At 36.9% G+C, this 25767-nt stretch overlaps 1 protein-coding gene across 1 annotated transcript in view; it reads left to right on the top strand.

Annotated features, from left to right (window-relative positions):
- SLC2A13 (solute carrier family 2 member 13) overlaps window positions 1–25767 on the top strand; it is a 359669-nt gene that overhangs the window by 35580 nt on the left and 298322 nt on the right. The gene's annotated exons all lie outside the window — the stretch shown is intronic.

The raw sequence follows: 25767 nt of genomic DNA, 5'->3' as shown, positions 1-25767 counted from the left end.
TGTGTACTCAGTGTAAAGTGCATAATTTGAATATTGAAATCCACATACCTTCTCCTCTCAGTATTCTGTGTAGCATATGTGATTTACTTGAGTACTAAGTTGAAATAAATTTTCTAAGGAATTTCAAAACTAGGTCTGTAGGATTTTTAAATTTCATGATTCTAGAATAAAGAAGCTTCTGTTTCATCATCTTTGGGATTTAGCTTTTGACGGTTAAGAAGCTGTGTGAACTAGAATCAACAATTTCCCTTTTGTTAACTTGCCTTATTTTAACTTGCAAACCTGGTTCTTCTCTGAAACTGCGGGACAGTTTAAGGCCAACACAATCTTGTCCCTCCTGTGAACTCAGGAGCACTTCTTGTCATTATTATTCTTTTCACACTTATCGTAGGAGCCTCTGCATTATTAGTGATTGTGTGTTCTGAGGCTCCAGCTCCATTGCAGGTTCCTTGTGTTTCATCCATCTTTCTGTGTAGGCATTGCATTTTGTAGAATATGTTAGATATTTTCTGAACAACTATATTATTGCTCATTTATATCTTAGTTCTCCCCCTAGAGTGTGGGCATTTTCTCCTGGCGGTAGGTCATTAGGAAGAGTTTGAAGGAACTGAAAGTCTCTAGCTTTTCCTAAAAGAGTGCATATTATTTCTCTGATCAGACACCTATGTAATACATGATTTTCTTTTAGGATAGTTATATTTTAGGTAAACAGGAATGGAAGAAATTCTATGGGTTTGTTTTATGACTGGCTTTGGGGCCATTATCTGAATGTTATACTTAGGACATCTTGTCTTTCCACTTGCATCTACTCTCTGCTTTATATATCTGGAGAAGCAGGTGTGAAGATTTCTGGCCAGACCTGTTTTCCTGTGGGGCTCCTAGAAGATTCTAGGCAACTCAAAGTTTCTTAAAACCCTTTTTTGAGCAGTGGACCAAGTATAAAGATTTTGAGAGACTGTTTAGCTACAAAGCATGGTTATTCAGAATGGGAATGCTTGACGCTTGCTAGCCTGTGCTCTTCAATATTTTGCTTTAACAGATTCGAGCTTCTAATTCTTCAGTCATTTTTAAAATGTGGCTGCTGTCTATCTCAAAGTGCTGTTGTGAGAATTCAGAAGAAAGCATTACATAAAACCTGGCTCATAATAAGTGAGGAATTACTATTGTTTCCCTCCAATTCACCTCATCTCCTTTGTGGGTAGGTCTTCTAATCTGGTATCACAATTACACATTCTTGTACTTTCAAAAATAATTTATTTGGCTTTTTGTACTTCTGGTTGTTGTTAAGATGCTACCTCTATGCCATACAGATTCTTTTTTGCTAAGGCAGGCACCGGGAATCGAACCTGGGTCTCCAGCATGGCAGGCAAGAATTTTGCCACTGAGCCACCTTTGCACTGCCTGCCATACAGAATTTTTATAGAATCCTAATAGAAAGTTAATATTTTTTAAAGGACAGGTTTTTAGGGGTAGCAGAGAGGTTTAAGTGAGTTAGTAATAAGAATCTATAATTATTGCATAATCTCAGCAGTTTATTTTCCTGTTCATGTTGCCTACCGTGTACCAAGATTACCTTTATTTTTTCTTCTGTGATCTCACTTAAATCTTGGCATTCTGCTTACTTTTTTTCTCAATAGCTAGACCTTTCAAGAAAATTACAATTCTTTCAAAGCCATATTTGTAACTTTCTGGTATTGATGTAGGCCATACACTATATTTGGTGAATGGATTATGTTAGAAGAGAAAAATAGGGAATTTTTTTGTGATGCTTCTTAATTTTAAAGATATCAGTGTTTAGTTATTAAAGTGTTTATTTGAATCAGTATTATTTAGTTTTAAGAAAAATGTTTACTTTTTCTTTAAAATAACTATTTTTTATATTGAAATCTAATATATTTTGATTTAATTAGTTCAACATCAAAGTGAAGATTTTTGAAGGATTCCTACTAATGTTATTCGCAGCAACTTCTGTTTCTTCTTACCAATAGCACTTTTAGTGGTAACCTCAAACATTGTTGATGGAATAAATATTTTGCTGTATTTGTGGTGATGGAAATTTATGCTTGATATACTAAAATATTACTGTGAAGTGTAACTGGTTTGTATTGCATTCAGATTTTGATTTTGATTTTTTTTTTTTTTAACATGGGCAGGCACTGGGAAACGAACCTGGGTCCTCTGGCATGGCAGATGAGCATTCTTGCCTGCTGAGCCACCGTGGCCCGCCCTAGATTTTAATAATTTTTATAAGGTAAAAAATGAGGGGCACCTTTTTGGAGGGGAGTTCTAATCATGGTACAAAGCAGTCTCTTACACTATGGGAGTCCATTAGTCTTTTTCAGAGATTATTGTTTTTATTCTTTCCTTTTTTCTAACTGTACATTAGGTATTTTTATATGTTGAAAGACTTCAAAATAACATTTGTTATTTATTTTTGACACAGAAATGTTAAAATTTTAAATCCAGTTGCAGCAAATGGACCTGTGTTTAAATGTGTACTAATAAGTGGTGCCAAAGATTTCTCATACGAAGTCTGTTGGAGAAAAAATATGTTTGCTATGTTGCATAAGCACTGTCATTTGGTTTTAACAAAAGGAAAAAGATAGTTTATGAAATTATTGTAGTCGTTATTTTTCTGGAGCAAGCCGAATAAAGCATAAAATGAAGCTCTGCCTCTAACATTTTTGGATTCACACACCTTAATTAATTTCTCTATCCTTTGTGTCTCTCTTCTTGGAGTCACTCTTCCAGCTCAGGCTTAGTAGTCCTAATGAATGCGTGTGGCCATTGTCATTTCATTGCTATGGCAATTCTGCAGTTTTAGAGCTCAAAAAAGAGTTTTGATGAACAGCCTTGGAATAGAAGAATAAAATCCTTTTCACAGCTGATGCATTATTATGAATAGAGATGCAGCACCTGCTTTTTTTTTTTTTTCCAATTGTTTTACTAATTTATTTGTAGACATTATGCTTCAATGAATTGTTGGCGGAAAGATCTCTTTGTTCTCCACTCCATCAAAGAGAAAAGAGATTTGGGTTTCAAGTAAATATTGGGCAAGTTCTGTGTGAAAGTTCCAGGAAGTAGTCCTAGAACTGATTTTTCTGTCTTTTCTGCTGGTTAAAATTAAATGTCATAAATGACTGTATAATCAGTAATCTATATAATTTCCCTGGGAGGTTTTTAGCCATTATTTTAAAAATTGTAACACTGTTGTAATTAAGTAACATAGCTCTTTGAAACAGGATTTTTTTTTAAACAGTTGACTAGAGCAAAGTGAAGGCTTTCTGTTAAAATATCCTCTGTAATAAATGGTTATGTGAATATGAATTTCACTGGAAGTTGGGCAGCAGACTAAACACTGATCTAAACTAAAATTTTGTCTTTATAAGAGAAAATTGTTCAGAAGAATGTTTAGAAGCCTTGAACATCTTTTGGATTAAAAAAAATTTATTAGGGTATTAATAGAATATCTATATAAAAAAGTATAAAAGACATGAAAAATAGTAATTATATATGCATGTAGGTAGTTGGTATTAACTTTTGGTAAATGTCTCTCTTTTTTTTATTTGACTTTTAAAAGCAGGAATTGATTAAGTTGCAAGTCCATAGTTCTAAGGCTATGAAATTGTCCTAACTAAAGCAAAGCTATAGAAATATCCAATCTAAGGTATCCAGGGAAAGATACCTTAGTTCAAGAAGGCTGATGATGTTCAGGATCATTCTCTCAACTTGGAAAGGCACATGGTGAACATGGCAGCATCTGCTAGCTTTCTCTCCTGTATTCTTGTTTCATGAAGCTCCCCTAGGGCCATTTTCCTTCTTCATCTCCAAAGGTCTCTGGCTTCATAGACTCTGGTTGTTTTGGTGACTGTCGCATTGTTCTGAAGCTTTCTCCAAAATGTTTCCTCTTTTAGAGGATTCTGATAAACTAATCAAGTCCCACCTGGAATGGGTGGAGTCGCAATTCTGTCCACGCAAATGTTAATACCCACAATTGTGTGAATCACATCTCTGGACATAATCTAATCAAGCTTCCACCCTATAATGCTGAAAAAGGATTAAAAGAAGCTCCCTCCACAAGATAGGATCAGGATTAAAACATGGCTTTTCTAAGGTAGATAATTCTTTCAAACCAGCACATTACATCTTCTGGATCCTTAAAAAGACATGTTTTTCCCATATACAAAATACGTTCATTACATCATAGTATCAGAAATCCTTAAACCACTTCAATAACAATACAAATACAATACACGGTTAAAACCAGTACAAAGTCTCATCAGAGTATGATACAGACATGGTCTGAGATAAGGCAAAATTCTCCTCTGGCTCTGGACCTGTGAAACTCAAACAAGTTATTTGTTGCCAGTATACAAATGAGGAAAAGTCATAGGATGCATATATCCACTTCCGTAGGGAGGAATTGGAAGGAACACAGGGGTCATCAGACCCAAGCAGTTTCGAAAACCTGCAGAGTAAACTCCATTAGATTTTCAAAGTCTGAGAGTTATTTATATTATATTATATTATATTTAGGGCTCTAGAAAGCTGCAGTCCCCTTCCAAGGGCCTACACAGCAGTCCACCTCTCTCCAAATGCAACCTTGGGGAACAGTGGATGAACCACCTTTTTCTCAGCTCCATCCTCTCCATGCATTGCAGCTGCACTCGGGCTCTCTGCCATCTCCAGGGCACACGTTCATTTCCTCCATGTGGTTGCAGCCAGACTTTCCCCAATCCCCCCGGAATGTGCTGCACCCTCTCCAAGGCCTTAAGCAGGCCAGCTCTTCCACTGCAGTGATGTGGAAGGCCTATCCTCTGCCTTTGGGGTAAACACCCTCTCCAAGTACTTGGATGGATCTGCTCTCCTGGCCAGAGGTTTCTTGACTTTAGGCTTTAGTTTCCATAATTCTGCCTCTGAAGTTATTTTACCTTCACATTGTCTCTTTTCTGAGCCCCCCCATTCCAGACTGGCAGCAGCTGCATTTATACAGGTCCCACAGCACTCTTGTTGACTTTCTATGTAGTAAGCAAGGATCGTGTCCATCAGACAGCAGGAATTTCCACAAATCCTTCCTGTATAACTCCATCTCCAATCTTGGCTTTCTGATTACACATTTGGCCAAATCCTCATTTGGGGCTCCATCCTTTGGGGTCTCCTTTCCTGAAAGCCCAGAATAACCCTGAACATCAATTTCTGGTTTCTCTGTACCCAAGAGTTCAGTTCTCAGCTTATCTGTTTCCTGTTGCATTTTACTATAAGCTGCAAGGAGAAATCAGCCTGCGTTTTCCACCTTTAATTTGGAAATCTCTTCTGCTAAATATATAAGATCGTGGCTTTTAAAATCTGCCTTCCAGTTAAAGCCACTAGTCAACTTTGCTAGATTATCTGCCATTTTAGAGCAGGGATCCTCTTCCTTCCAGTTTGCAATAATATATGCCTCATTTCTTTCTAGAGTCTCATCAGAGGTATCTTTAGATTCCACATTTCTGCCAACAGTTTTTTCAGAGCATTCTGGGCCTTCTCTATCAAGCTTCTCACAACTCTTCCAAAATCTTCCCCTTATCTATTTAAAAAGCCATTACAACATGTTTGGTATTTGCAAACTGCAGGAGCAGCCCACTTCTTCAGTACCAAAATGTGTTCTAGTTTGCTAGTTGCTGGAATGTGATACACCAGAAACAGAAATGGTTTTTAAAAGGGAGAATGTTTTATGTTGCAAATCCACAGTCCAAGGCTGTATGTCCCAGCTAAAGCAAGGCTATAGAAGTGTCCATGCTTAGGCATCCAGGGAAAGATACCTTAGTTCAAGAAGGCCGAAGACGTTCAGGATTTCTCTCTCAGCCTGAAAGGTACGTGATGAACATGGCAGCGTCTGCTAGCTTTCTTTCCTGGATTCTTGTTTGATGAAGCTCCCCTGGGGGTTTCTCCTACTTTAGCTCCAAAGGTCTCTGGCTTCATGGGCTCTGGTAGTTCTTGTGACTATCTCATCATTCTGAAGCTCTCTCTGATAAATGTCATTTTAAAAATAGTAGATATTACAATGGAATATTAAGTGGCTGCAAGAAGGAGTGAAGTTGTGAGGAATGCATCTAGGTGAATGAACCCTGAGGATAGTTATGTTGACTGAAATAAATCAGAAATGAAAAGACAGATATTATAATGCCTTTCTAATATGGACTAACTATAATGTGCAAAATCTAAGAATTGAATTGAAGAGCATAGTTTATCAGGGGAAGGCTTATAGTTCCTAGATTATAAACTCTTACAACTAAAGTTACATCTATTCCTGAGTTGCAACTTATTTCTAAATTCTGAGATGCTTAGTTCTTTGTGTAGAACCTAGTTATTCCCTGGAACTTTGGGTATCTGTGTGACATCTGAGATTCAGCGCTAGAGTTCTGCAGTTAAGAAAGCCAGCATTACTCCATTTCAGCTCCAGGCAGCTGAAAAAGTGATCAGACTTCAGTTAGAGATATGAAGCTGATCTAGTTAGGACTAAGGTAAATCAGAATGCGGGGTAAAGGATGATATTTACTACTTCTGTGTGAGACCAAAGGAAGAGATGTTTATTTAGTGGAAACTTTATATTTTCTGCAGCACACTGCCTAATTTAACTTGTATAGTCAGTTTATTTGAACACTGTAAATACATAGAACCTTGAATAGGGAGTGAGACCTTGTTGGTTTGTTCAGGTTAGTGTGATGACCCCATACATCCCAGAGTAATCTGGCCAGAAGATAAAAAAGTATTTGCAAGGTCCTCTTGGGGGGCTGGGGAAAAAGGTGGAGATGTTAAACTTCCCCACCTGGAAAGACCTAATATTCTTGCAAGTACTGGGGGGAACTAACCAATTAAATAGGCCAAGCCCTCGATCTTGGGGTTCGCCTTTATGAAACTTAATCCTGCAAAGGAGAAACTAAGTCCACTTATAAGTATGACTAACAGTCACCCTTGGAAAACCTTTTGTTGCTCAGATGTGGCCTCTCTCTCTCTAAGCCAGCTCTGCAGGTAAACTCACTGCCCTCCCCACTACATGGGGCCTGACTCCTGGGAATGAGCCTGGCCCCAGCATTGTGGGATTGAGAAAGACTTCTTGATCAAAAGTTTGCTCCCCCAAAATCAGAAAAAGAAATTAAACAAAATTAAATGTTCAGTGGCTGAGAGATTTCAAATAAAGTTGACAGGTCATTCTGGAGGTTATTCTTATACGGATATCCCTTTTCAGTTCTTGGTGTATTGGAGTAGCTAGAGAGAAATATCTGAAACTGTTGAACTGTAATCCAGTAGCCTTAATTCTTGAAGATTATTGTATATGCTTTTAAGGTGACCATGTGATTGTGAAAACCTTGTGACTGACACTCCCTTTAGAGAGAATATGGACAGAATAGTAAGAAAATAAAGGCAAAACTCAATAAATAATAGGGGTGGAATAGGAGATAAAAGATGTTTGGATGTTCTTTTTTACTTTTTTGATGTTTTTCGAATACTGAAATGTTCAAAAATCATTGGTGATGAATGCACAACTATATGACGAAATTGTGAACCACTGATTGTAAACTTTAGATGATTATATAGTATGTGAATATATCTCCGTAAAATTGCATTAGAAATGAAAGATTAAATGACATTTTACTCTTGCATCATCACGTTCTTATAAAGGTAGATAATTCAGGCTTTCGAAAGGAAGAATATTCTCTGCATGCAGAGCAAAATTAGTGTTAATGTTACCCTAAAAGATATAAAGTAGAAAACTTATTTCTACTCAAAATGAATTTGAATGTTTATTGTAAACCCTTAATTTCTTATTTATTTATTTATTTATTTTTAGCAGCTTGGGACTGTCATTAAACATGGAAACCTACTGTAATTTTTTTTTAGGAATATGAACAGTTTCACTAAGCAATATAATTTAATTTTTATTCTGAATGCTCTTCTAAGATATTTAAAAGAGTTGACTTTTAAAATTTATTTCTAATAAATTCATGTTTAATCATTACTGACACTCTTCAAATATGTAAAATCAGAAATGCTGTTTTATTTTTCTTTCTTTGTGTTAGCAAATAATCCGTATTTCTCCCTTATATCAGTCTCCATGTGCAGAAGCTATGGCTAGTGATAGCATTTTCTTTTTCTTTCAGAAGGTACAAAAGCAAGAAAACAAAAATGTTAATGTTTTTCTTCCATCTGCACTATAGTGATTTAGATTTCTGTCCAGGGCACTAGCCTCTCTATCTTCAGCTAAATTGAATTGAGGATTTACAGGTTTTCTGGTTACATGAACCCCACCTCAAGACTGCCTATATTGTCTTCTAAAAAACTTTGTAGGTTTGTTTTTGGTATGTATTTCTTTAACTCATGTGGAATTATTTTTTATATATAGTGAGACATGTGCTGTGTGGATTCCATTTCATTTTTAGCATATGGATACCCAGTTGTCCCACCACCATTTATTAAAGGATCCATCCTTTTTCCTTGATCTACTAATATATTTCCTCTGTCATATAGCAGATGTTTGAGTGTGTCTCATTTTGGATTTCTTATTCTGTTTTATTAGCCTTTCTGTTTCTGTTTATACTGTGTTAATTATAATACCACTAGAATAAGTCTTGCTTTAAGGGAGGACAAGCCCTTTAGTTTCTACAAGAGTGTAATGACTATCCTCAGTCCCTTTGTTTTTTCAGCATTGTGTTCATCATAAATTTCCATTTTAGTCTCAGTTTGTCAGGTTAAAAAAATCCCAAACTTGTTGGAATTTTGATCTGAATCTGAATTGTATTGCAACTATCTGAAGAGAATTAACATCTTTATAACATTGAACTTTCCATTTTAGTAATTTCTGCTCTTGTCTGTTATTTCTTTTGCTATTTAAAGTTAATCTTGCTGTTATTTTCCAACATTCTTCAAGTTGACATAGCTCATTAATTTTCAGCCCTTGTTGAAAATTTAAGGCTGAAATTTCAGTGCTTGTTAAAAATTTAAGGCTGAAATATCCCTCTTTAAATACTTCTTTTGCTGCATCCCATAAATTTTAATAAGGGGTGTTTATTGTTTTTATTCATTTCAAAAATTTTAAGTTTCCAGTTGGATTTCTTCTTTGACCATGGATTATATAAAATATACTTCTTAATTTTCAAACATATGCTTTGTTTGTTTTGTTTAGTTATCAATTTTTACAAATTTCTTGTGCCATTGCTTTGAGGTTAGACATCACAGTTCATATAATTTTGGTCCTTTGCTATATGTTCAAGACTGTCTTATGAATTAGTACATCCTTTGTTTTTTATAAATGTTCCTTTTGTGCTTGAAAATAATGTGTATTGTTTACTTGTTGGATACAGAGTTCAGAGTAAATGCAGGTCTACTTTAATTGTGTGCTTAAATCTTCTATATATTTTTACTGAACTCGTATTTCCCAAGTCTGTCAATTACTGATAGATGTGTCACTAACTCCCACTGTCATTGTATGTTTGTCTATTTCTTATATTTCTGACAATTTGTGCTTCATATATTTCGAAACTATGTTTTCAGATCATATATAATTTAGCTCTTCTAATTCATCTTCTTGATGAATTGAACTGTTTATCATTATCAAATGACTCTCTTGACCTTTAGTCATCCTTTTGCTTTAATGTTTATTTTATATGCGTTAAAAAGACTACTACAGTTCTCTTTCTGTTTGAATTTTCCTCATTTATTATTTTACTTTGTCTTGTTCCTATCCTTTTAAGTTATGTTTCTTATACAAGTATAGAGTCTAAATTTTAAGTCCAGACTGATAGCTTTTATTTTTACTTGATACGTTTGATCCATTTCACATATTATAATTATTAATTTAATTTAGTTTATATCTGTCCTCTTAAGTTGTCTCCTGACAGCCCCAACCCACCAATTGTATATATTTTTCTTTTATGACTTTGCTCAACTAGTTTGGAAATTTTATTTTGTTTTTATATTTTTTGAGTTGTTTCTATTAAAATTTTAGCATGTGTATTTAACATAACAAAGTCCTTAGTTACACAATATCTTTGTCCTCTTTCTGAATAACATAATCAGCTTTTAACACGTTACCTCCTTTTAATGTCCTCCAACTTAAATTTTTGTTTTTGCATGGGCAGGCACCGGGAAATGAACCCACCTCCAACTTAATTTTATTTTGTGTATTTTGATTTTTCTCTTGAGTTTTTTAAGGTATTGCTACTCTTTTTTGTTTTGCTTTGTTTGTTTTTTTGGATTTCCTATATATTTACCACTTTCTTTGTTCTTTATTCTTCTTTTGCCATCCATTTGGAATCACTTTTGTTCTGTCGGAAACACATTTTTAGAATTTCCTTATTTCAGAATTTTTCTCTTGTTCTTGAGAGAGATTTTTCCTGTTGGACTAAAAACTTAGGCTAGTAGGTTTTTTCTCTTGGCACAATAAAGGTACAATTTTAACTGTCTTGTAGGTTCCATTGTCATTGATGAGAAGTCAGTTGTCAATTAATAGAGAAATTCTAACAGCAGTTAGAAATTGGGAATGGCCAAAATACCGCAGTTATTCTTTCTTCTTTTGCATTTTCAGAAAACCCAGATACACCTGGAATTCTCTGTCTTCTGTGATTTCAATCATCTTCCACATATGTGAGGGTAAACACAAGCTTAAAGTTGGAAATACCTGAGTAATGAAAACCTCTTAAGATTTTGGGGTGATCCTTTCCAGCTTTCTAAGACAATATTTTGCATTTAAAGCTACCTATTTGAGAGTTTTTATAGAGTTGACATAAGCCTTTTGAAAATAAAGAGTACCAGTGATCTAAATGATTTATCATCTGTTATTTGTCATCTTTTCATCATCCTTCCACATCCATTCGTCCTTCTATCAGTCCATGTGCTTACCTACACTCCTACCTCCCTAAGTCTTTATAATTGCTGTGCCTCCTTTTGAATAGGGAATTGACTTAATGTAAATAGAAACCTATTGAAACATCCTGTCCACGTAATTATGGATGGAAATTTTGCAGATCCAATTCACAAAGGATAAGATTATGAGCTAGGTATTCTTATAATTAAGTCATTAAGGTAAAGTATGAATAGAAGTAAGGCTAATATTCACTTTGCCTCATCAAAAATTGGAAGTTATTACTTTTGTTCTGGCTGTGTCAATATCTCAAAGCTGCTGGAACAGAAATAAGAGATAAAGCCAACTAGTTTGTGTCAGAGCTGCCATTAATTCTGCAAGTACACCCAAAAGATGTTTATAAGCCAGGGAGAGTGTTCAAGGTTCATTTTAATCATCTCTTTCTAAAACCAGCTTAAGAGAGATGATTTTATGCTTTTCACAGTCATCTAGCATGTTCATTTACTATTTGTCATACCACTTGGAGTGTATTGCTAGGAGTGTTGTTGAATCCTAGATACAGCACTTTGGTTATTTCCCTTCATCAGTGTTAGTGACTTATATACTCTGTTTAGCCCCTACAGGAAAAAATAGTATTGTAAAATGTTTTTCATGATTGATGCCTACCATTTCAAAGAATCAATTAAACAGTCTTGAAGATATGTATAATCCTTATGTATTGAAGAACAAAATAGGAAATTGTTTATGTCTATTAAAACAATTTTGGTTGCATGCTAAAGAGAACCTAAAAATCTTCCCTCTTTCCATTCCTTTTCATCATTTTTGAGACTTAGCTTTGTTAAAATCAGATGATGTAGAACTAAAACTCCCAAACCCACGTTGTTTCAGTTTAGTAGGCTGCTTTTAATTATTACTGTTGTTCTTTAATTAACTTTTCCATTTTCTGTTTCAAATGTACCTTGTAAGAATGTGCACATGTTGAAAATAGTTCCTTATTTTATAATTATAAGAGACATGAAAGCTGACTGGCTGTGTTCCTCATAAAACCATTTTAAAGTTTGCTATTGGTAGATTCCTATGATTACCATGGATTATTAGTGAAGAGGCTGGGGGAGTAAGTTATATGCCATTCTTGTGGGTTTTAGAAAATATTCTTTTTCTCTCTGCATTTTAACTTGGTTCTTGAGTAAGAGATATTCATATGCCCTCAGTACAGAGATTCTATCAGAGGAGGTGGGGAAAGATAAAATCTGTGGTGGGTGGCTTGTATGATTTTTTAATGAAAAAAAAACCCTCAAAGGCCAGGTTCATTCGAAGTTTTAGAAACACAGGAAATCATTAATGGAGATCTTTGGTAATGAAGGTGAACTTTATGTTACTCTGAATCTGTGCCTCTTTGAACGTTAAAAAAAAAATAGAAATCTTTGTTTAATAATTATACAAGCTTAGTGTTTCAATCAAGTAAAATGTCTGGCCATTGTTACCAAGTGGTAGAACAGAAAAAGACTAATGCTTTGAAGTGTAGTTGTCAGACAAAGCTGGAAATTCTATGCGACTCATCAAAAAGGTGGGAAAAGAGGAAAACCAAAGAGAGAATGGTTGAATCAACACTGAGTGATTTACTTACGCAGGTGGATTTCAGTCTCCTAAACTATGTGATGATGGGCAGGTCCTCCGTGCATTTTATACTGAAATTTGCCTATCCTTAAAGGGTTGTTGTTTTATTGTTAATTGTGGGATTGGTTTAAAGGTTGTTTCAAAAATATATATATGCATGCTCTATCTTCTGAATCTTTTTCTCCCTAAGAATGTATTTCTCATCTGAGGAAGCACCTCACAACTGAAGGACAGCTTGGCAAGGGATGAAACTTGTATTGCAATGTTTCCTCCTCAAATTTCTGCAATTGTTGCTATGTGGCATTTCATATTGCCTGACTTTTATTACTTTGTGGGTAAGGTAGTTTTCCTCTGTGCCTAATTTATTTAAACCTTACAAATTAAAAAAATTTCCTAGGAAGTGTGTAGCTGTTACCACCTACTTTCCTATCCATTCATTTATCTTAGAGTGGCTTCTTTTGGTTTGCAGCAGTATCTTTTATCATTTTAATTTTATGAATGCAGAGCATCTCAAATTGATGTTTTGAGATTGATGAATTGGAATCAGATTCCGATTTCATGCAGTTTCATTTCTCTTATTTATTATGTCCAGTATGCTGTTTACTTCTGTTATTTATTCTGCTGTTAGATTTTTAGTGTCTTTGCAGTCTTTCCTTATCTTATTCATTTCCCTCTTTGTCTCATTCTGTTTTCTTTTTAATCAAGCAAATTCCCTCTTATGGCTGTCTGTTTCTGTTTTTTTAGGCCAGACCAGATCTTCTTATACTGATAAATAGCTTAAAACCTGGGGAGAGAAAGGGTATGTTTGCTTGTTATTTTCCTACCTTAGTATTTCCTTTAATACTTCCTATTATTTTATTCCTCAACCCTTTATATGTGTTGGATATAATTTATATTCAAGCTCTAGCCCTGGGCTTATCTTATTCTATACACACTTCTTATTCAATTCATCTGCACTTATTTAATTAAAATCTGTGTTCAGACAAGTCACAGCTTTTTAGCTCCATTTAGGTCCATATCATTTGTTGTCCTGAGGACAGTAATCTTTAGATGTCACATAGTGTTAAATATGAGAAAGCATTACTTATCTTCCTGTTTGCTAACTTCACTACTTTTGGGGAAGGTGTATTGATTTCTTAGTAACTTTTGAGTAGTTGTAACCAAGAAGTTAGGATTTAAGGGATGATTACGATTACTGAATCATTATATAGATATTCCTTTTTACTTTCTGGTAGATTAGACAGAGGGGAAATACCTGCAGTCTCCGAACTGTAATCCAGCTGGCTTAATTTCTGATAATGACTGTATAACCTTTGTCTTGTGCCCTTGTGGTTGTAAAAACTTTGTGACTAACCGTGACTAATACCCATTTTGTCCACATTTTCAACTTTAGAGTCTTAAGATCACTAAAGACAGGCCCTAATGTTTACTAATGATAGGCATTGAGTCAGCCCAGAACTAACCTACCCTAATTGCAAAGTTGTCTTGATAAACGAAGTGGGATCTTACCAAAATGGGCCCACCTGACCTGTGCAGTAGTTTAACTTTTATTATACTAAAAATAATGACTAAACATGTAATCAATCTGCGCATGCTCATTATGCTCATCCTAAAACCTGCCCGCCTTTTCATACTATAAAACTATTAGAAGTACTGCAGTTTGGGGAGACAAATTTTTAGGCCCATAGACCATATGAGCTCTTGCTTTGTGCCTAGCAATAAACTCTCTCTTCAAAACCCTTGTGTCTCGGAAATTGGTCGTTTAAGTGTATTGGGCAGAGAATCCAGTGCTTTATCATTTTCATTTTCCCTTTGTCAGGTGGAAAAGCATTCTGTTTCTGCTTTTGTATTATTTCATGTAGCCATCTTTCCCTTATATTATAACCTCTAAGCTTTATTTTAGGAAATTTCTTAGATGCCTATTATTAATATTACTGTTACTATTATTATTATTATTTTGCCATTCCTCTCTGCCAAGAAATACTTTCCTTTTCTGTTCTTCTCCTGCCTGGTTCCATCTTTGTGTTCCTGGAACACTTTCTTATGCTCATTATGAAACATTTCTCTTCTTCTTTAAGGCTAAACTCAAAGTTCGTTTAATTCATGAATATTTCTCCCAAGAAGCAGAATTCAAACTATTATTTTGTATCATTTTGTACTATAAGGGTGCCATATAGTTATCTAGGTTTTTGCACGCGGCCATGTAGGGGTATGTTTTGTTGGGCTTCCTTTGGCCTGCAGAGTATGTTAACTAGGCAAATGGTGCCTTCATTGTTATGCAAGCAATTTAGGACTTGATATCTCACTCTTAGTGTGCTTCTCACACACTAAGTAATTACAGTAATTACTTACATAGGGAAGGTAGGTAATTACAGTACCTACCTTCCCTATGTAAGAAGTTGGAGACCCTCTTTTGGAAAAGAACTTGTAGACTTGTAGTTCTTGGAAAAACAGTGTGATACAGACTGTACTGTGTATGCTTACCAGTAAAGAAGGACAGGGGCCAACTGATAGAATATTCTCTAGTATAAAGGAGAGGTCATTGTATAAAGGAGAGGTCATTTTCGGTCCTGAGAGACTGCATGGAAGAGGAAATGCTAATGATATGTTTGCAATGCTTTTTTAACACTCTGTAAGACTAGAGAACCTTAATTCTGCTAGTTATCCCCATAGATACAAAGTTTCTCTTAACCTGACTCTTCTGGTATGGACGTATTGTGTTGTATAGATTTTATTCACTTTGGGGCTTATTGTACTTTGAAGTTTTCCAGCCTTGTATATGAATGTCTTCAGCCTAAGTATTATTAGGGAAAATTTAAAAATGTACTCTAAGTTGTTAGCAACTCCGAAAGTGTAGAGACTGGCCCACAGGAGGACACAGACACATGGGTCCTGGCCAGGACAGCCAAACTGAAACAACTGCAGTGAGGGATACTGTTTCTGTAGACAGATTCCATTTCTTTTTGTTACAATCCTTTCTTTAGGGATCATGCAGCAATAATTCACAAAGTGAAATTTGGACATCATCATCCTTGTTGTTCAAGAAGCATTATTATTAAAAGGTAGCTTCATGTGCTTCTAAGAAGCTAATTAGTTGCTGCCTGGCTTATTGTGCTGAGCGGCTGCTGTGATTCATGGGTATTTACCCATCACAACAGGATTTTCTAATGCTATTTGGTTTTGACATTATTTATACTTATGACTCAGGCCTTTAAAAGGGCTTCCAGCAGTTTTTGAAAGCCAACTTTTGCAGGCATCTTCTACTGTGTAGATAGATGGTGAATCAACTTGGCGGCACAGTAGAGTGTGTGTAATTTCTGTTGTTCTATGGGGTCTGAGGGGCAGTTTTCTGGTGAAAAACTCGTCAGGCTAAGTACGATGATGAGTTTCATCCATGTAGACCTTATATTTTGTATGAAATCAGACTTTAAAAAATACTTTATATAATATATATACAAAGCAAAGATACAAAAATACTTTGTATAACATATATACAAAGCGAAGGAACAAAAAAAGCAATAATTTTCAAAGCACTCTTCAGCAAGTAGTTACAGGGCAGGTTCCAGAGTTTGTCATGGGCTACCATACCATCATCTCAGAATTTTCCTTCTTAGCTACTCAAGAACATTAGAGGCTAGAAGGAATAGGTATTTTTTTTTATCATCACAATAGACTTTTTCATTTTTTGTGAAAAATAACATATATACAAAACAATAAATTTCAAAATGCATTCACAACAGTTAGTTGTAGAACAGATTTCAGAGTTTGGTATGAGTTACAATTCTACATTTTTGGGTTTTTACTTCTAGCTGCTCTAATAAGGTGCTTGAGACTAAGCGAAATATCAAAATAATGATTCAGCAATCATACTCATTTATTAAACCCTACCTTCTCTGAATAACTCCACTATCATCTTAGATCTTTCTCCCACACGTTAGGAGTATTCTAACTTTTTCATGTTGGAAGGGACTGTCGATAATATGGAATAGGGGGATGGAAATAGCTGATGTTCTGGAGAGGCTGGCCCCTCTGCGTTTCAGGACTTCTCTAGTCCAAGGACTCATCTGAATGTTGTAGGTTTCTGGAAAGTTACCCTAGTACATGGAACCATTGTAGAATCTTATATAATGCCCTGGGTATTCTTTAGGATTGGCGGGAATGGCTTTGGTTGGGGTTTGGCAAGTTATAATAGGTAGCAATGTCTAACTGAAGCTTAGACAGAGTGACCTCCACAGTAGCCTCTCGACTGTTTGGACTCTGTCAGACATTGATACCCTATTTACTACACTTCTTTTACCCCTTTTGGTCAGATGGCATTGTTGATCCCACAGTACCAGGGCCATACTCATCCCTGGGAGTCATCTCCCACACTGCCAAGGAGACTTTCACCCCTGGATGTCAGTCCCACGTAGGGGAGAGGGCAGTTGCTTCACTGGAAGAGGTAGGCTTAAAGAAAGAGAGGCCATATCTGACCAACCAAAGAGGTCCTCCAGAGGTGACTGTTAAACATACCTAATAGGTAGGCTAAGCTTCTCCACTACATACATAAGCTTCGCAGGAGCAAGCCTCAAGATCAAGGGCTTGGCCTATTGATTTCAGTGTCCCTATTGTTTGAGTCAGTACTGGGGTTACCCTAGTGATAAAGTTTAATTTCCATATTTTTCTCCCATCCCTTAAGGGCCTTTGCCAGTACTTTTCGATTATCCACTTAATATACTCTGGTATGTATCCAGGCATTATGTAAAGCTACACAGGATTAAAGGCCCTCATTCTTATTCTGTGCTCCATGTGTTTGGATTATTTAAATGATCTGTCCAGACAGGTTGTGTTAGATTATGTGCTACAGAAAATTTAGGATCTGGACAAACTAAACCTTTCTTCCTTTGGTCTCAAAGAGTAGATGAGGTTCTAAAATACGTACAGTGTCTTCCTTACCCCTGCATTTGAATTACCTTAATCTTGACCTGGTCAGCTTTATTCTTATCTCTAAATACCAGGTTCTAAATATATAAAATAGCCTCTCAAAATCCAGAAGTAATAATCACCCCTTTGGACTAAATGTGTCTGCTATAAGAGTTTATAATCTAGGCCCCTGTTTTCTTATAAGCATTTTCTAAGTGAGAATATACAGTAATCTCTCTTTTGTTCCTGTCTTATTTTTGCCTCACCAAATGTCCCACAGATTTATTCACAATGTTGCATGCATCACAACTTTGTTCCTTTTTGTAGCAGCACAGTATTCCATCATATGTATACACTATCGTTCACCAATCTAATTCTCAGTGCATCCTTCAGCTACTTCCATTCATTAGGGATCATATATAATGTCCAAAGTCAACAGTCCATCAACACTCTCAATTTTAAATAATTTCACTGTTTTGAAGAGAAAGATAACCAATAAACTCATTCTTACCAAATAGAAAATCTAAACCTCCCCTTAACTCGTGTCCCTCCCCTCATTATTTACTCCTGGTATTGCTGTGCTAAAGTTGATGTTTTCCTTTTGAACATAGCCCATAGCATGCAATAGCAGTTTTCTCCCTATACCCCGAACTTGTACACTCTTTGTACGAGAATCATACTCTTGACGTAGTTCATGCAAGAACTTAGTTATATTTATAGTGTTCATTGGTGGGACACATAGGGCTGTACAATCCCTTTCAATCAGGTTCTTCTTCAATATGGTAATATTACTTCTAGACCCACTAGTGAATTGCCTTCACTTCTGCTATTCCCTTACAATTAAGTTCAACCTCATTTCTAGCTTCCATTTATCTCTAGGTCCCCTATTCTATATTTTAAGCCTCTGATTTTACCTTTATCATGGTCGTAAAAGTGTAGTCATACAGTATCTGTCCTTTTGTGTCTGACTTATTTAAATCAGCACTGTGGCTTTATCATAAGTTTTAAAATCAGGAAGTGTTTATCCTCCCACTTGTTCTTTTTTAGGATGCTTTTAGTTATTTGCTTCCAGATGAATTTGATAACTAGCTTTTCCAAGTCTTCAAAGTAGGCTATTGGGATTTTGATTGGTACTGTGTTGTATATGTAGAATAATTTGAGTAGACTTGACATCTTTAACTATATTTAACCTTCCCATCCATGATCAGGAAATGTCTTTCCACCTGTTTAGATCTTCTTTGATTTCTTTTAGCAATGTTACATAGTTTTTCTTTTTTTTTTTTGTATATGTCACTAGTTAAGTTCATTCCTAGGTATAATATCATCTTATGGTTTCTTTTATTTCTTCAAGGTCTGTCATGACCCCTCTCTCATTTCTTGTTTTCTTTGCATCCTATCTGTTTCTTTCTTTGTCAACCTTGCTAGTGGTCCATCGATTTTATTGATTTTTCTCAAAGAACCAGCTTTTGGTTTTATTGAGTCTTTCTGCTCTTCTTTTGTTCTCTCATTCATTTAACTCTCCTTTAGTTTTGTTTTTCCTCTTCTTCTATTTGCTTTGAGTTAGTTTGCTGTTCTTTCTCAAGTTCCTCCAGGTGAGCAGTTAAGTCCCCTAATTTTGCTCTTTCTTCTTTTTTAATATAGTCACTTAGGACAATATATTTCCCTCTCAGCCCAGCCTTTGCTGCATCCCGTAAGTTTTGATATGTTGTTTTCTCATTTTCATTAGTTTCCAGATAACTACTGATTTCTCTATCAATTTCTTCTTTGATACACTGGCTGTTTAAGAGTTCGTTATTTCATCTCCATATGTTTGTGAAAGTTCCTGTTCTTTGGTGGTGATTGATTTCCAGCTTCATTCCATTGTCATCAGAGAAAGGGCTTGGATAATTTCAATGTTTTTAAATTTATAAACACCAGTTTTGTGTCCTGGCATATGGTCTATCCTGGAGAATGTTCCTTGAGCACTAGAGAAGAATGTATATCCTGATGTTTTGTGGTGTAATGACCTATACATGTCCGTTAGGTCCAATTTATTTATCACATTGTTTAACTATTCTATTTCCTCGCTGATCCTCTGTCTGGTTGTCTGTCTATAGAAGAGAGTGGTGTATTGTAGTCACCTACTGTTACTGTTGAAATGTCTACCGGTTCCTTCAGTTTTGCCAGTATTTGTCTCATTTACTTTGGAGAGCCTTGATAGGGAGCATAAATATTTATGGCTGTTATTTCTTCTTGGTGATTTGTCCCTTTTATAAATAAATAGCGTCCTTCTTTGTTATAAGTCTTATGTCTTTACATTTAAAGTCTATTTTGTCTGATACTATTATAGCTACACCTGCTTACTTTTGGTTATAGATTGCACGGAACATCTTTTTCATCCTTTCACTTTCTCTTTGTTTCTTTGTGTCTAAGATGAGTCTCTTGCAAGCAACATATAGCTGGATTATATTTCTTAATCCATTCTACCAATCTATATCTCTTAATTGGTAAATTAACTCCGTTAACATGCAAAGTGTTACCGAAAAGGCGTTTCTTGAATCCACTCTGTTATCCTTTGCTTTTTATTTGTAAGATCTATATATTCTTTTCTGTCTTTCTGTTTTTATCCTTTAAGTTACCATTATCGCTACTCTTCAGTTTTGTGTCCTCCTCTAGACCCCCCTTGCCTGTTTATTTATTTATTTTTTTGTAGCTGGCAGAACTCTTTAGAATTTCTTGTAAGGCTGGTGTCTTGTTGATAAATTCTTTTAGCATTTGCTGACTGTGAAAATTTTGATCTTTCCCTCAGTTTTGATAGATAATTTGGCTGGGTACAGAATTCTTGGCTGGAAGTCTTTCCCTTTCAGGATCTTAAATATATCATACCATTGCCTTCTCGCCTCCAGAGTGCCAGTTGATTAGTCTGAACTCAGTCATATGGTTTCCCTTGTATATAAAAGATTGCTTTTCTCTTGCTATGTTCAGAATTTCTGCCTCTCTCCAACATTTGACAGACTGATTAGAATGTGTCTTGGGAAAGCCTATTTGGATTTATTCTATCTGGAGTTTGTTGAGCTTCTTTGTTTATTTATGTCTTTTAAAAGGGTTGGGAAGTTTTCTTCCATTATATCCTCAACTAATCTTCCTAACCTTTTACTCTCCTCTTCTTCTGGGACATCAATGATTCTTATGTTTGGATGCTTTTTTTGTCCACCATTTCCCTGAGATCTAATTCCAATTTTTCCATCTTTTTTGCCATTTGCTGTTTTGAGAGTTCAAAATCAGTTGTGCTGTCTTCTAGTTTGCTTATTCTTTCTTCTCCCTCTTCAAATCTGCTGTTGTGTGCCTCCATATATTTTTATTTGTTCTACAACCTATTTAATCTCTGTGATAGCTTCTATTTTTCTATCCTTTCAAATTCCTCTTAATGCTCTTTTGGTGTCTTTGTGAACTCCTTTATGTCATTAGCCATCCCATTGATTTTATTTAATAGAGTTATATGAACCCCTTTGATTGGTTGTTCCAAAGTCTGTGTCTCCTCTGATGTTTTAATTTGGTCATTAGGCTGGGCTATGTCTGTCTGCATCTTGATATGCTTAGTGATCTCCAGTTGTGTTCGACTCATGTAAATAAAGGGTTGCTTAAGAAGTTGATTTCCTTCAGCAGTCTAAAGCTTCGCATTTGCAGGATGCAGGGTGCGGGGTGGGCCACAACGGTGAGGTGATGGGGTGCAGTGCAGTTATAGGCACAGGTTGGGGATGTTATGTTGGTAAGTGTGAGCAAGGGGTATAGGGTACGGGATTGAGGGGGTGCGATTTGGGGGCTGTGGGTACAGGGTGCAGCTCAGACAGGCCTTGGAGCTGAGGAACAGGGTGCAGTGTGGGGGACACAGAGGTAGGGTGCAGCGGGAGGCAGATCAGGATGGCTGTGTGTCTGCACAGGGCTGGTGTGCAGGCACAGTGTGTGTGGGCACGTGGAACGTGGGGGTCATGGGTATCAGGGTATACAGTAAATGGTGCAGAAGTTGGGACACTGGGAGCAGAGTGCAGGTGTGTCCTTGCTCAGGGAGAGGGGTCCAGTGGGCCCAGGATGTGGATATGGGAATGTATAGGGGTGGGTCACAGGTCACAGAGGTTGTGGGACATTGGTCATGGGTGGGTGATATCGGGTGGGCAGGGCCCTGGCATGGGTGTGCAGGTGCAGGAGGTTTGGAACAGGTGTGTATGTGTGTGCAGGGCAGGGACTGTGATCACCTGCCAGGTGTGGGAGCAAGGCGCTTGTGCTGGTGAGTGGGGGAGGGTTGGGGCATGGGGCAAGGGTGTTGGGGTGCAGGGGTGGGAGGTGGATGCATGAATGCATGGGTGCCCGGCAGTGGGGAGGATGTGGCTATGTGGGTCTGGGGCAGTGGGGCCCTGGTGGCAGCAGGCAGGGTTGTGCCTGTGTGGGCTGTGGGTGGGTGTCACCCAGATGCTCAGGTCAGTGCTTGTCCAGAGCTGGGGGGTTTGCCTGGGGTGCACACGTGTGTATGCTTGAATCTGGGAAGACCATAAACTAATGTCCACGTGCGCAGAGCTCATGTGGGGTGGTGTGGGTTTGTGTGACTGTATGGGCTGATGGTGGGTAGAGCCTGGGAATGAAGTTGAGCCCCCACAGCCTGGATGCGCCTGTGACTGCCTGCAGGGGCAGGGAAGGGGAGGGGGAGGTTGAAGGGCCAGGCGCTGGTGGGTAGGTCTCCACAGGGGTGGGGCCGAACTGTGTGCTTGTGAGTGGGAGGTGGGTGGGGCTGGGGTAGGCGTGAGCACCCTCAGAGGAGGGGTGTGGAGCAGGTACACGCAGGGGTGGTCAGGGGTCTGGGTGGGTGCGCTTGGAGAACAGTTGGGGGGCAGGTGATGGGGTTCAGGTGTGTGGAGTGTGGGGTGAGTTGCAGGTTGTGGGCCTGGGGTGGGGTGTGGGAGGGGAGCATGCTCAGGGAATGCAACTTGGCTTATACTTCCTAGTCCCGTCTCCCTGTCCATACACTCCTGAGGGCTCTGGTCCCTTTGGGAAGGGGCATTAGGCTGTTTGCACTAGCTGGTCGGTCTCCGGTTTTTTACTTTTGCAGCCAGGGCCTCAAAACAGGAATCTGAAATCAGACTTTTTAACAATATTCAGAAACAGTACCATCATAGATTTTTGTGGCTATGCTTACTCTAATAAGCTGTCTATTGGAACTCGTACTACTGCATTCCCCTTGTGTTAATTTCAATTCAGGAATTGGCATGGACTATTAAGAACTTGTCCTACTTTTATCAAACATTTATTTTTAATAAAAATATTTTGATTTAATTATTAGAATAGGGAAGAATCAAAGCTCTTCATAGAGCTCTCCTATACTATAAATAAATATCATTGATTACATCCATTTTTGCAGCCCCTAACTCTTAGTTTTGGGCATTTCATACTTTCATTTTTTGTTTTTTGACATCTGAGTGAAAAAGTGAGCCTTGTTACATTTTGTTTCTTTACAGTAGATTTAAGGTTGAATAACAGGGGCAGTTCTTATTTGTTTATTTGAATGGTGCTGTGATTTGTTCAGACCTAGGGATGAATTGTGCAAATGCATAATAGTGATTTAAAAAGACCCTAAATTTATGTATTGCTACTTAAAAATCCTTCATTAAAACAGTAATCTTTGTCTAGAGACATAATTCCACTTGTTTTTACAAAGTGGACAGGAGATTTTGGAGTCAGATAGCCCTCATGTCCTCATTTTTTCAATAGTAGACTTCATATATGGAAATCCATAAATTTCTGTTTGCGTGGGTTATTTTTATTGATTGATAAATCAGCGGGACCTACGCTTAGCATAGGCATGTCAGAGGAATGAATAGAAATAAAGTGAACGTGGCGCCTTCTCTTCTCCCCAGCCATCAACATTCGTTTATAGTTCTCCAGTTTCATAAAGCAGTTTTATGGATTTAAACTTAACTAGCTCACAGTTATACATTAATCATCTTCATTTCTCATTTTTCCTTGTTGGTCCAAGTTTGTTAGCATGACCCCTGGTGGCAGTAAGTTGCATAACATGCAGTAGAGGTGGGGCTGTTGGGGAGGTGAGACCTCCCTGCCTCCAGAAGTTCATGTGTGATAGCTAAGACTAGAGCGAAAAGTAAAATGTTCTGAGAAATGTCAGAAGGATCCCATTCCTATACAGAGGCATGGCACTTAGCCGGTGAGTGGTACTTTACAGGCTCCGATTACACCAGGCAGGTTGTTTAGCAAAGGTTAGGACCTGAATCAGTGAGACCAGCTTTGGCATTAACGTGCAATGTGACTTTGTGAATTCTGTTTACCCCTCTTAAGGAGATAATGAGTGAGACCTGTTCCACCTACCGATTGATAGAATGATTCTACATGATACTATAAGAAAGACTTTCAGAAATAACCGAGCATTCATGGGTAGAGTAGATGCTTGCTGGCCATTCCTTCTCAGTTTCCTCTACCATTGGACCCTCACATGTTGGAAATTTTCAGAACTTCTTTCCAACTCTAAATTTTATGAGTCTTTTTTTAGTTCTTCAGTCTTTTCCGTTTGACATTACCTTTTACTTTCAAATTTGTGTTTACCTTAAATATTTAAGCTTTAAGGACCTGAAGACATCTCTGCATTTCCTATCAAGTAAAATCTATGGGCTTTGCGACAAGCATGTGCTGCCTAAAACCATGTTCCTGATTTCCTTTGCTCAGTTCTCTAAGCTAGGTGGGAATAAAGATCTCTGGCCAAGAGAGCAACTGAATTGCTGTTTATAGCTAGGCCAGAATATAAAAAGAAATCCTGAAAATAAATTACTGTTGTTTGATTTTTGAAAGTTTATTGAAATGTTTTAATAGTAAAAGAACTAAAAAGATTATATAAATTAACGTATCAGCATTTGCAGGAAATGTTTCCTCTTTTCAAGTTGAATGAAAGGCAATTAAGGATGGTCTGTGCTATTAAGTTTATTAGCAATCAGATGGAAACTTTCAGCTAGTTAGATGATGATTTAATCATAGAGTCTATTTGTACTTTAACACATGCTTTTTTAAAAAATAAAACTCAAAAGCACAGGGAAATTTTCATCTGCATATATTGAGCACTACGGTAGCAAATAACAGTGTGTAGTTCTGAGACTTATTGGTTTCATTTGTGTGCAGATTTAATAAATACCAGTAGTTATATAACAATACATGGAACACTCTAGAAGAAAATATTTATTAGTTTAAATAAATCTTGCTCTCAGTCCCAGAGGGAACAAAGCAAATAAATATAGCAACAAATAATATAATTAAAATAGGCAAAACTGCAAACTTAAGGCATCAGGAAGGAATTTAGCTCAAAATAGAAATACCATGAAATCCAAAACACTTATCAAGGTGCACCTTTCTGCCTACCTCCATAAAGAAATAAAAGATGTGTACGTGATTTATAGTGCCCCCAAACAAATGCAGATCAGTTATTGAGAAGCAGAACTATGGCAGTTACTGAGACTAAAGAGAAATGTCTCCTGTTGTCTGGAATGTAGTAAATACCACCTTCAACAGCCCTTGTACAGAGCACACAGTAGCAGGTTTCTTAGTGCTGCCACCTTCAATACAGACCATTTTTAGCATCTGGTCAAAGATCAGGTCATTAAAAGCAATTCTACATGGGGCTGTTATGCAACCTTTGATGTTCTGAGTTAATCTAGGGATCAATTTATAGCATCTAGAGATGTGAAAGGACTGAGTTAACTTCAAGTATTCCTGATAATTTTTTTCCACTGGGCTCTTGGCATATATTAATTAGGTATTCGTTTTAGTTTAAATAGTCAGACATATTTGGAAATTGGAAGTACCATTGGGAAGTGAGTTCGATATGGGCCATCAGGGCTTGGATTTTCCTTCAGATGCAGTTTTGAATTGGATCAGATTTCTGTTCCATAGACTGTAGTTTGAAATGTGTAGTGAGCATCAGAATCATTTCTGGAGGCTATCTGAAAGACAAGCCTGTCCCTCACCTCTGTAGTTTCATTTTTAGTAGGTCCTGGATGCGTGAAGTAAGAGCATCTTTATTAAAAAATAAATAAATAAATAACCACAGAGGTGATTCTGGTGATCAGTAATGTTTGAGAACCACTACCATGGCTTAATGCGGCAATAATTTTAGATAGAAACAAATTTAAAGCAGTTATAACCAAAAACACCTTAGCTATAAAAGCATCTATTTTATGGCTCAGATTATCTGCTTTTGACGGAAGTAAAATCCCAGAGCACTTTATAATATAAGCAATTTCTGAAATGTACATGTAGCCGATTGAATAAGAGGACTTAATGTATGGTTTTCTTGTCAGTAAACCAATTAAAAGTTTTGGTGCATCTACTATAAATGATGACTGGATAGTTAATATGTATTCGGAATAATTTTTTATTCT

This window comes from Tamandua tetradactyla, chromosome 7 (assembly GCF_023851605.1).
Source record: "Tamandua tetradactyla isolate mTamTet1 chromosome 7, mTamTet1.pri, whole genome shotgun sequence".
Lineage (NCBI taxonomy): Eukaryota > Metazoa > Chordata > Mammalia > Pilosa > Myrmecophagidae > Tamandua > Tamandua tetradactyla.
The sequence above is the reverse complement of the archived record's forward strand: the minus strand, read 5'-3'. Positions and strand labels throughout refer to the sequence as shown.